Below are 12,469 nucleotides of genomic sequence, written 5' to 3'. Positions count from 1 at the left end.
AATCTCTGACTCGGTTTTTCTTTATACATCTTTAAAATCTGCAGGTAAACAGAGTAACGAGTTTGAAAAGATATTAGATGGATGAAACCAACATCGATACTCGGTCCTCTTAATAGTATGTCATTAGTAGGAAGTTAGAATAGAGCCAGTCTTCAGAAGTTATATATTTCTCGTTTCTTCTTTTACCATTATGCTTTAGAGATACAGAAAATCTCAAATAACAGAAAAAAAACTTACTAAACCTAATAGTTTAACTGGATAGGTCTGACGGTGTTTAAATGAACAAAGTGTAACTGAACCCCGTTTGTACAGTGACTAGAGTGATTTATAGACAGTGTTCTAAAGACTATTGTACTTCAAAGGTGATGTTAGCTATAAGTACCAATGACTATAACTTTATTTCTTTAAGAACAAAGCCATTTGGACAGATTGGCGTGTCCACCGTAAGGTTTGTTTGTTGTTTTTTGAATTTCGCACAAAGCTACTCGAAGGCTATCTGTGCTAGCCGTCCCTAATTTAGCAGTGTAAGACTAGAGGGGAGACAGCTAGTCATCACCGCCCACCGCCAACTCTTGGGCTACTCTTTTACCAACGAATAGTGAGATTGACCGTACCATTATAACGCCCCCACGGCTGAAAGGGCGAGCATGTTTAGCGCGACAGGGATGCGAACCCGTGACCCTCAGATTACGAGTCGCACGCCTTAACACGCTTGGCCATGCTGGGCCTCACCGTAAGGAATCGAACCATACACTTATTGCTGTCATACTGAGTAACTTACCAACTAAGGAGATTTATTAACAACTTTCTAATCAATATATATATATTTATGGACCGAAATGACACATAAACATTATTTTGTACAAAAACATAGTGGAAGGGAATCTGTAAATTTAATTATAGCTGCGAAACGTAAAGCCTACTAAAAATAATTTTTTTACATAAACATTCAAAGCGCAGGTATTTGTATGAGATCATAACAGCTGCCGTTTTTTAACTAACTATTACTGAAGAGTTACCACATAATGTAACCCGTCCACAGTGAACTTACAAAACCTGGTTAGAACATCGTGCAAAATATATTCAAGCGGACTAGTTAATGCTCCAAGATAACAAGAACATATTTTGTAGATATATACTGAAAACAAAGTCACAGAACAGAATTGAAAAGGATAACTGATGCTTGAAACCGTTTTGGTGAAACTCCATAATTACAGAATTGAGGAAAAAACAAGAGAGTTGCACCTTTCACAAATACGTCATTTATTAACGACCATGGTTTTGATGATGTCTTTAATTTTTTTAACTGCCTTGTTTTTCCTCAGTTCTACAAATTATAAAATATTAAACTGACAGATACAGATCTGTCTGTTTCAGAATTTTAAAGTATATAACTTTTGGCGATATTGATATTAAACTATTTGTAAACACATCTTTATACAAAACATTTGCTACTGTGAAGTTTTCAGATCGTTTTCATTGTTTCTATTTCAGTGCTTTATCTATGAACTGAATTCAGTAACTTATATATAAGGGATGCAAACAAGCGAAGACGCTGTGCACTGAATCACGCAAAAACAGTTTTATGTAAATATTATATTGAAAAAATCAAAGTTTCTGAACAGATTAATAACATAACCTACTAAAGCAACAGGTAGAAATCTAAATGTGCTTACCAAAAACCTACTGAAACTAGAAGCGATGTCAGCATGTTCGCCCTCTCGTGGTGGTGGATCAATACTTCATCTTACGTTTCTCATTTCTAAATACACATAAAGTGCATCATTGATATGGCTAGAAAGGCATGCGCACTTTCTCAGTGTTTGCTGCAACTCCCGCCCCTACCTACATTTGACCATGTTAGCCAATCAGTGAAGACGAAAAAGTTGAGGCTGATATTTGACGCAAGGAAAGTTTTTTATCAGCATATGTTCGTATGAAATATAAGCAGGGTGCAAGTGTTGTTTTCTTCAAAACAAAGCCGGTGGAAGAGGTCTTCATCTTGTGAGCTGCCTCTGCTGATTCACACAACGGTTCATCTGCTTTAAAGACATTGTCCAACTGCACTGACAGGAAGGTAGGTGGTTAAAAGTATTTATATTTCCATGTTTCTAAAATATCCTTTAATTAAGTGGATACAATATTCTCAAGAAGAAAAATAAAAAACACCCTAGTTGTTTGTATAGTACACAGAGAAAGTTGTCCTAACTGTCAAATAAAGACTTCACATTTCTGTTATTCAACAATTTTATCAAACAGAAGGAAATGGAAAAAATATGGGAAATCATTTTTATAAAATAAAAACATAGCTTTATTGAAGAGAAACAACAAAATTTAAAACTGTTTATACTAATTAAGCAGACACGTCGTTTCTCTAACTGATACATAGTTTATATACGTATATATATTTCTGAAACGTTTTCTATACAGTGTGAATAACAATAATAATAATTTTACAAAAAAAAAGTGAAACAATGAGCAAAAGTTACGTGTTATCATCTTTAAAGAAAAACAGTAGATCTGTCACGAAGTGATTTGAGTGAAATAATAAATACTGATATCTGATTACAACACAAAATTAGTTTTTAGGGATTATCTTTTGGTCATTATACTTAGATTTTAGCAATATGGTAGGTTAAAGTTTTCGCATCAGTGATCATTACAAAGATGAAGTGTTTGTTCAGATGTTCATAATATGGTAAGTTATGCTTATCGTACTGATTGATATACGTTACAAAGATGAAGTGTTTGTTCAGATGTTCATAATATGGTAGGTTATGCTTATCGTACTGATTGATATACGTTACAAAGATGAAGTGTTTGTTCAGATGTTCATAATATGGTAAGTTATGCTTATCGTACTGATTGATATACGTTACAAAGATGAAGTGTTTGTTCAGATGTTCATAATATGGTAAGTTATGCTTATCGTACTGATTGATATACGTTACAAAGATGAAGTGTTTGTTCAGATGTTCATAATATGGTAAGTTATGCTTATCGTACTGATTGATATACGTTACAAAGATGAAGTGTTTGTTCAGATGTTCATAATATGGTAAGTTATGCTTATCGTACTGATTGATATACGTTACAAAGATGACGTGCTTGTTCAGATGTTCATAATATGGTAAGTTATGCTTATCGTACTGATTGATATACGTTACAAAGATGAAGTGTTTGTTCAGATGTTCATAATATGGTAAGTTATGCTTATCGTACTGATTGATATACGTTACAAAGATGAAGTGTTTGTTCAGATGTTCATAATATGGTAAGTTATGCTTATCGTACTGATTGATATACGTTACAAAGATGACGTGCTTGTTTCGTAAGAAAATAGCTCAACCTAACACATGCCTTTCTATTATGTTTCTAGAAAACAATGCACGTTGAAATAATCGAAACGTCAATTTTTTTCTTCATCAAAGGGTGGATTTCAATAAAAATTTGCTTGTTTTTACTTGAGCACAAATCTACACGATAAGCTATCTGTGCTTTGTCCACCACGGGTATCAAAACCAGGGTTTTTAGCATTTAAGTCCGCAGACATACCGGTGATCCATTGATGTTAAGGTCTAATATATTCTGGGATTCACTATTTCTGCTGCAACAAACTAGTAAAGGACTATAAATGTAATCACTTAGTAATCTCTACTTATTACTCTTACGTTTGAAATAACTCCTGATATGTTACTATTAGTAGAACATAACAGTTTTTGTAACACACAGGTTTTAAAATAAACAGACCCCCCCCAGCGGCATGTTTACGGACTTGCACTGAGATAAACTGGATTTTGATACCCGTCGTGAGCAGAGTAAATTGTGTAGCGTTGTGTTTAATTCTAAACAACAAAACATTAAAATGAACAGAAACTAATGAACATGATTTCAGCTTCTTTCCCTGCTATGTGTAATATACAGTTATAAGTTTACATGCATGATTATTATGATTTGTTTGTGTTATAGAATGTACATAAACGAATTTTAGGCTAAAGTAGGTAATATCTTGCATAAAGAAAATATAAAAATACGAAAAAGCTAAGTGCTATTTCATATTAGAAGAGTACTTTTTGTGTTTTGAACAGTGTTTTTTTTTAACGTGTTGCTTATGTTAATAGTAAAGTTTTAAGAATATTATGGCTTTCTCATTGGTAAAAAGAGTTAAATTTCCACGTAACATTTTGTTCGGGCCAAGAGTGAAGCTAGTTTCTCAAGTCTAGCTTTTTATTATTTTAAATTTCAGTGGTAGTGTTTAAATATCACGTAAAGTTTTAATTTAGGCCATCAGTAACATTCAAGTTTTGCAAGTTATTTTTATTTTAGCCCAGAAGTGGCGCTCAATTTCAATATTGCGTTTCATTCCGATCATTAAAACTTTCAAGTTTAAGTAACGTTTCGCCAAGCTCGTTTGTGATTCTTAATAATACCTAGGTAATGTTTTGTTCAGGTTACTAGTGACATTTCATTTTTCAAGAAACATTTCTTTTAAATATTTACTAGAGATAGTTTTCAAGTAACGCGACCTAACATTGTCTGGTAGTTAGAGCGCTCAACTAAAACACGTCATTCATGGGGGTATTATGATGAGCTAATTAAGCCTAGTTTTCGTTTATTAAAACAGTAGCCCAAGAGTTGGCGACGAGTATTGGTTAACTAATTACCTTCCATTTAGTCTAGCATTTCAAAACTAAGGTTGAATAATGCAGATGGCCCTCGAAAAACATCAGATGACGTTTCATCCAGGCCACTAGTAACACATAAGTTTCACGAAACATTTCGTCTAGGACATTACTGGTGCCTAGTTTTATAAGCGTTATAATAATATAAATTTAAACAAGTAGTTTTGCTTTCAGCAAAAGACATAATTCTATTTCACTGACAACGTGTGTGTTAAATGGTAAGGCATGATCTAAGATCAGTTATATGTAGGCGAATACTTGTATGCACGCACAGGTGATTAGGTATGAACAAGAAAGACAGCAGACCCTACGCGATTCTGCAATATATTATTTACGAGTTGTTAATCCTTCTGTCGAAATGAACATTTTAACGTACCACCGATATTAAACATTTGTGTCCTAACTCATAGACTAGAGAGAAGACAAATGATGAACAGCACCCCTCACCATTCTTTGTAATATTCATTTCAAATAACAGTGGGATTCACAATCTGGATACACTAACAACTCAACCACGCCCAGTCCGAAACCAAAATAAGTAATGCGATGTGAACGAGAATATGTCTACTTGAATGTTAACTCCCTGTTTAGGATTAACTACATAGAGAGAGGAACTGTACGCGCCCACTGGTGTATTAGATATGAATCAGAGCAATAGCAGTCATTACACGATTCGGCAGTTTTTCACTTGCAAGTTTCTGATTCTTCTGTGACAGTTTTAAAACACTCACTCAAGATATTCAGTAGAAGAAAAAATTAAAAAAAACATATGCATACAAGGCTTCAAGGAAGAATATGAAACTTTATCTTGTCTAAATTAAGGAGTTCGATAGGAAAAAAAGACATTTCATTATTTTTTCGTACTGAGATTAAGTTGTATCATTAATTATTAGTAATATATGTAAACAAATACTGAAGTGATCAATTAGTTTCATCCTCTATATTTCTGTTTGTTATAACAGGGGCTGTTAACAATGTATTACTATTACAATTTCCTCACCTTACTAAAAGTAAATGTTACAAACATCTAAAGTTAAAATTTTAATGTCATCTTTATTGTGATTTTAAGACTGAAACTTCTCTGTTAGTATGGTATTAATAGTTAAACTATCTCAAGCAAAAGGTTGTTGCGAAATAAAAAGCCAGCTATTTCACAAAAGTTACAAATGAGTTATTACAGAGAGATATCGTTAGACCGAAAAACATTTTAAAAAATTGTCTTATCAATAGGAAGCTAATTCGTTTCCATATTACTGGAAACCTAGTAAAAGCTGAATTAATCTTACTACAGTAAAACCTTAGCAAGGTTGAAGTATTCTTCAAATGTAATACTTCTGGGTTCATGAAAGGAAGACTTAACAACGCAAAGGGACTTAAAATGTTGTTTTAACATTATAAAGTCATTGGAGCAGCCGGATTGACAGAAAGGGGTGAAAGGTATAGTGAAAAATTATAAAAAAAAAGGCAAAAACTTTACCTCTCAAAAACGTCATTGTAGTTCCTTATACAAAATAATATCTAACTTGCGAAGTAGGAAAAGCTTTCGTTCTGTACCTGATAGTACTGGAAAGATGAGCATTGTAAGCAATATGTGATTACATTCAGAGATAATAGTAATATGTTTATATATACACTTGAATCGACCAGTATATTGAAGACTCGATATTAATTATACATACTGCTATTACTGTGATGATGGCAGTTTCATTAACTCAGTCTTGATAGATTTATTGAAACTAAAACACAACTCTGACGGCTTTTTGTTTTCGCTTGACTTCCTTAGAAGTACTGATTTATATTTCACCAAAATATGTCCTCGCGTCAGTACACAATAATTGCACTGTATAGAACTTCTGTCCTCACTTTTGTCAGCCAGTTGGTACTCAGAAATGTCACGAGCCGTAAGAATCTGTTCTGGCTTCAACTGTTAATTACTTTTCTTCGTTCATTAAAGCTCGCACATCCTACGTATAGTCAGGGAAAGTATATACATAAATTAGTAAAAACTCCTATTATTAAACTAGATCTTAACCCTCTTTTACTTTCGTACGTTTCGTCGTTTGTTTATGCTACTACTAGTTGAGGCTGCCACTTTACCAATACAAGGATGGGCAAGCTTTAATGCTATAAGAAACATCTGACTGAGAAAAGTCAAAAATTAATGTACTTTATATGTATAAAGGACTCTATTACAGCTTAATAAACCATTTTTGGTGCGAGTTTGTTTTGAAAATTAAATTATTATTCGGCAGCAATGGAACAGTTTAGTCTTTATAATATTTATGAGCTCGCATATCGTCTTGATGTAACAAATGGATAGTTTTACATCATTTATGGAGTTGAGGCATAATTTCAGTATATGAAATATGATGTCTAATGTCAAGTTTAGAAATAAAATCCCATACAGAAGAGAATTCATTTTGATCTTTAGCGCCATCTATGTTAAAACTCTGTGTTTTTTGTATGATAATTTTCTCAAACGATACATGATACTTAATCATTATACGTGCTTTCTTGAACGATTAAACCTAAAATAGTGTTCAAACTCTAAGTATAGAATTGGTAATTGGAACGAAATGCCGAAATGGAAGCTATTTGAAGTCTGCCGGAATAAAGGTATATATATATATTTATTTATAATACTCAATAAACGATAATTACGTTTAGTAAACAAAGATTAAACAATAATATTAATACCGTATAGAATCTAATGGTTTATAAGTTTAACCGATATTATAACTAATACCCAATGAGCTTTCAATTTAGCTTATTAATGATAATTATCATTTACGTTTAAAATTACAACCTTTCAAAACTCAGTATCTTTCAAGAAAAAACACACACACACATAAACTTTTAATGCTAAGTGTAACTGACATAGAGAATGCATTAGTTTCGCTTCATGATTAGTAACTGTTATGTCAATTGAAGATATATTTCCATTTTAATTCGGATTGTCATTTCTTATTTCCTTTTAATAGATAATCCACGTTGCACTTGAGTCATTTAGTTCACCAAATCCAGAAAAAAAATATTTTCTACAGGAAGTAGAAATGAGAAATGTGCCGGGTGGTTAGGGCGCTCGACTCGCAATATGAGGATTATCGGTTCAAATCCCCGTCTCGCCAAACAAACTCGCCTTTCAGTCGCGGGAGTATTATAAAGTAACGGTCGATCCCACTAATCGTTGGTAAAAGAGTAGCCAAAGAGGTGACAGTGGGTGATAAAGACTAGCTGTCTTTCCTCAAGTCTCTCACTGCCAAATTAGCTCTCGTGTAGCTTTGCGCAAAATTCCAAAGAAAACAAAACTACTGCTTGCTAATATTTACTATACGTAACTACCGTCTTTCTCACTATGTCACATTGTTCATATTGTTTTTGCGATTTTATTTGTTATATACACCGTACTTATTTAAAACTTTGTAAGTTATGTACCATTTCTGCAGTTTGTAACATTCTTTAAGTTCATGATATATCCCGCAGCACTTAAATATTACAAAGGAGAAGGCTCATTACGCTCATACGTTTGAGTTTATATTTTCAGAACCGCGTTTGAATGCAGCAAACCACCCTGGGCATTTGATTAAATTAAAACGAACTTCACGAAAAAGTGTACCCAGCCATTGTTAATGTCCATAACATAATAACGTTAGAGGAAAGCGTGGCCAAGTGCTATTTTCCTAACAAAAACAATTCTACGAATAGAACAATGGAATATATTACAATGTATACTCGGAATGTCATTTTTAAAGCGTGAACGTAAATGGTAACTAATATAAAACGAAACGCGTTAATCTTCGCGTTCAAAATGTTTTATTTGACAAACTTTCAACCCTGACATTATAACCTCAAGGTAATGTCGGTAGTTTGTCAACTAAAATTGTTTTAACGTGAAAATCAATCAATTTCGTTGCATTTTAGTTATATTGGCGAACAAAATATCCTTTTAAACTTTAATCACTTGTTACTTTGCTACAAAGTGCAACGCTTAACAATGGATTATCTACACTGTGCCCACCCTTCAACACACCGCTGATTCACTGGGAGAATTACTTTTGTCTCATTATGAGATGGTAAATAAAGTGATTTGAGCGAAATAATTATACTTAACTGAATACCAAATATTCTGAAGCCATCTGTTATCACCTTTATTTAAATTTATGGTCTTTATTTAGGTAAGGTAAATACAAGCAGAACAAGTCAGAGATAGCAAATTATGAAAGTTAATGAAACATTATTTGAACGTTTTTTATTTGGTAATTTAGTGAAAAGTCGATGTAGATTTATAACTTCGAGTGACGAGCGACATGTTTAGCACATTTGGTTCATAGTGCATTACCAACCTTTTGACAAATTCAGCATCTCCACAGGTAGTTTTGTGGTTTAAGGCTGACAAAAATATTTTTATAAGATAAATATTCGTGCACAGCGAGGTTGTTTAACGATGCAGAAATAAAGAGCAGACATCATTTTAAAGTAAGATGTTTTCAGATACCCCAGGAAAGCGTGTAAATTGAGTTTTGGACAGCAACGAGTTCTGATAGCAGACCTTAGCCCATTCAGTTCCAGGTCTCTAGCTACGAAGATGAGTTTTCTTGCTTAAAGGCCATATCATAAAATCATGAGCTCATATTCTGGAGTCGTTGAAGATAACAAACAATGTTCAAAAGCTGACGAAAATTTTAAAGGTAAACGTCCACACATTTCTAGAGATCCTCTGAAGTCAACGGCTTTTTGTTCCTGAAATAAATTGCTAAATAAACTGTAATCACAGAACCCTTATTTGATTACATACGTTTCAAATCCATTTTCGCAGATTCAATACTTTTCTACCTTTGTTCTGCTTAAACATGGTATTGGGAGGTGATTCTTGTATATAATAGAAAGTGTATGGAAAGTTTGTTATGATATGTGATCAAAACTTTATCTCGTCTTCCTTTGTAGAAGTCTTTACTTTGGAAGCAGCAATGCCGAACGCAGTTTGAGTCATGACCATCAAAAATAACATGACCAATGATGGTAGCATTATGAGAACTGGTACATATTTTTCATAAAATATGATTAATCTGAGTGATTACGTAACTATATGAATAAAATTCATATAATAAGTGATTATTATTTTTTTATTGGAACTTTGTCTAGAATATGGTTTGTTTTGAATTTTCGCGCAAAGCTACACGAGAGATATCTGCGCTAGCCGTCCCTAATTTAGGAGTGTAAGATTGGACAGCTAGTCATCACCACCCATCGCCAACTCTTGGGATACTCTTCTACCAACGAATAGCACCCCACAGCTGAAAGAGCGAGTACGTTAGATGCTACGGGTATTCGAAACCGCGACCCTCAGATTACCAGTCGAGCGTCTTAACTACCTGGCCATGCCGCGTGCTAGGATATGGAAACATGATACTTCTACAAAAATGAAAAACTAAGGAAATGCAGTAAAGTTTTATACATAACAAAATGTGGCAACAAACATGAAAATGATACAGTGTGTTATAAAAGAGAGTCGTTTGTCAATAAATGGCCGATTTCACAACTTTCTAGAATCTATTACATATACCTACATTAAGAGCTTTCACAAACCAACTCTGAATTTCTCCAAAATCTTCATTATAGAAACAATCAAACAAAAAAATTGTTTCAAAAACCTTAGACGTATTAGCTTAGCTCAGAATATATAACCCAGCCTGATAATGTTACTTCCGTTAAACGTGTAATACCAGTTTTAATACTGTTGCTGAACATACGCATTTATCGTTATTATTGGATTCACAAAATCTGGCTTGGGTTACATCTGCTGACAAACTATTCATCTGCTAACTAATTTAAAAGTAAAATAGGCTTAAGAAAATATGATAAAACTTATTATTCACAGTAGATCTGTTTTATTCTCCAAGTTAGTCCATTATGAATTTCAAATTAGAAAGTTTAAGCAATGACACTTCAAAACACTTAAAGCTCAGGAAGGCTTTCGTTTGCATCAAAACTCGTTAACAGCACACGTGATTTTCAGCAAATGTTTGCTTCAAATAGCTTACCCACACTGACAGCGTATGTTTAATATCACAGCAATAAGTTATAAGATAAAATTTCGATCAGTACTATTTATACCTAACCATAATCCTAATTTCTAAACGTTTCTTATTTTACCCATGTCACGAACGTAAAGGGAAACGAAAAAATAGGTTCCATTTACATAAATATTCATTGCATGCAGAAGAGTCATACTAAAGTGTATAACGCTCCTACAGTAACGACGTTAAGTATGTCTATTTTCATGATTATTACACATGTTAAGAAATGTTTGTATATCAAGTAATATAATTGAAGGCAATTATATCTCTTTCACTTATATTTGTCTACATACGACAGAAATTTATTTTGTTCAATCTTATTTAAAGACACTCTGCTAAAATGAATTGTTTTACTTCGAAAATATCAGAATAACTAAGCAAGTTGCAAAAAAAAAAAAAGTCAAAAGTTAGCAGGTTATAACAGAAAAGTCTGTAGGTGAAAATTAATAAACGTAATAGAGTTCGATTTTAATTACACATCTCCAACACACATACCTAGAAATTATCTACGAAAAAGGCCAAATTGTAAGGTATTGTGGTAAGAGAGAATTACCGTGTGGAATTTCAAAATCGTAGATTGTGCTTCTTTTTTTTTAATGTCTTCAAGATCAAGAACGGAGAAAAATTAAAATAATAATATAAAAGGTTCAGAGGATAATGAATACTCGAAATATATAAAAGTCACTGGTTTCACAGAAGATGTTATTTTGACAGAAGATAAACTAGACAAAAGGAATTTCTTCCAGGAAACTTGTCAGACTTTGTTTCGTCCATATAAACGTTGTTGGAGGGACTTCCTCTTCAGTACATGTTGCATTCTGCGTTTGTGCGTGCTTGACACATTCCAGAGAAATAACTGAGCACATTGTAGCTAAAATTATGCATAAATGTTTTAGTCGGCGAGCACTTTTTTATAGTATGTGAATATGAATTTTTATCTTAAGATAGATGTCGCTGTCGAAAAGGCAGGAGATTTTGAACTTAAAATTTCATTTTATGTGTTAAATGTCCATCGTTGATACAAAATAAAATAGTATAAAATAAAATAAAATATTAATAGTAACAATCAAATTATTTTAGAAAGGTCATATAGCTTTTTTTCGTAAATGTCAAAATGTATATAATAGTTCGTCTGAATAAAAATGTTTTAACTTTAGCATTTATGCAGTATTTACTAGGAACATATATTTTGAAAATAGAAAAGAATATTAATAAAATGGGCAATCATAAAAACTTTAGAAACAAATCAATATACAGTTAGATCGAACTAATTATACTCAAAAAAATATACTCTAGGGGCTATTGCTTTAAAGATGATTACATTAAATAACACGTCAAGTTCATCTAACCCTAATCAACGAAAAGTATAATTAGGCTTAAGGTGATTTTTCAAAGTTTATCATAAGAGCCTTAACTCAGAAAAAGGAATTCATAATATATGATGTTTATTGCAATAAAAGTGCATTTTGACATAGCTTGGATATTTATGCTTTCAAACGTTGCTTGTTTTTTGGTGTGTTTTTTTTTCAAAACTTAGTAGGGCTAAGTATAATTTGTAAAGAAAATATGTGTTTAAACACATCTTTAATAACGAATATGATTTTTCTTCTGAAAAAGTAAAAAATGGAAATTGGGTTTCAGTTTTACTCGCGTGATACCTATTGTAAAAGTATAATACGATTTGTCTCGGGTGTGTAGTTTTTGTTTTAA

At 32.7% G+C, this 12,469-nt stretch overlaps 1 protein-coding gene across 1 annotated transcript in view; it reads left to right on the top strand.

The window, feature by feature from the left end:
• The first annotated feature begins 1,886 nt into the window (after positions 1-1,886).
• The window catches only part of LOC143253009 (uncharacterized), a 52,678-nt gene continuing 42,095 nt past the window's right edge, over positions 1,887-12,469 (top strand). Inside the window, exon 1 of the mRNA XM_076506045.1 lies at positions 1,887-2,077. The gene's annotated coding sequence lies outside the window, so the exon portion shown is untranslated. The remainder of the gene's footprint in view (positions 2,078-12,469) is intronic.

Source organism: Tachypleus tridentatus, chromosome 6 (assembly GCF_004210375.1).
Source record: "Tachypleus tridentatus isolate NWPU-2018 chromosome 6, ASM421037v1, whole genome shotgun sequence".
Lineage (NCBI taxonomy): Eukaryota > Metazoa > Arthropoda > Merostomata > Xiphosura > Limulidae > Tachypleus > Tachypleus tridentatus.
The sequence above is the reverse complement of the archived record's forward strand: the minus strand, read 5'-3'. Positions and strand labels throughout refer to the sequence as shown.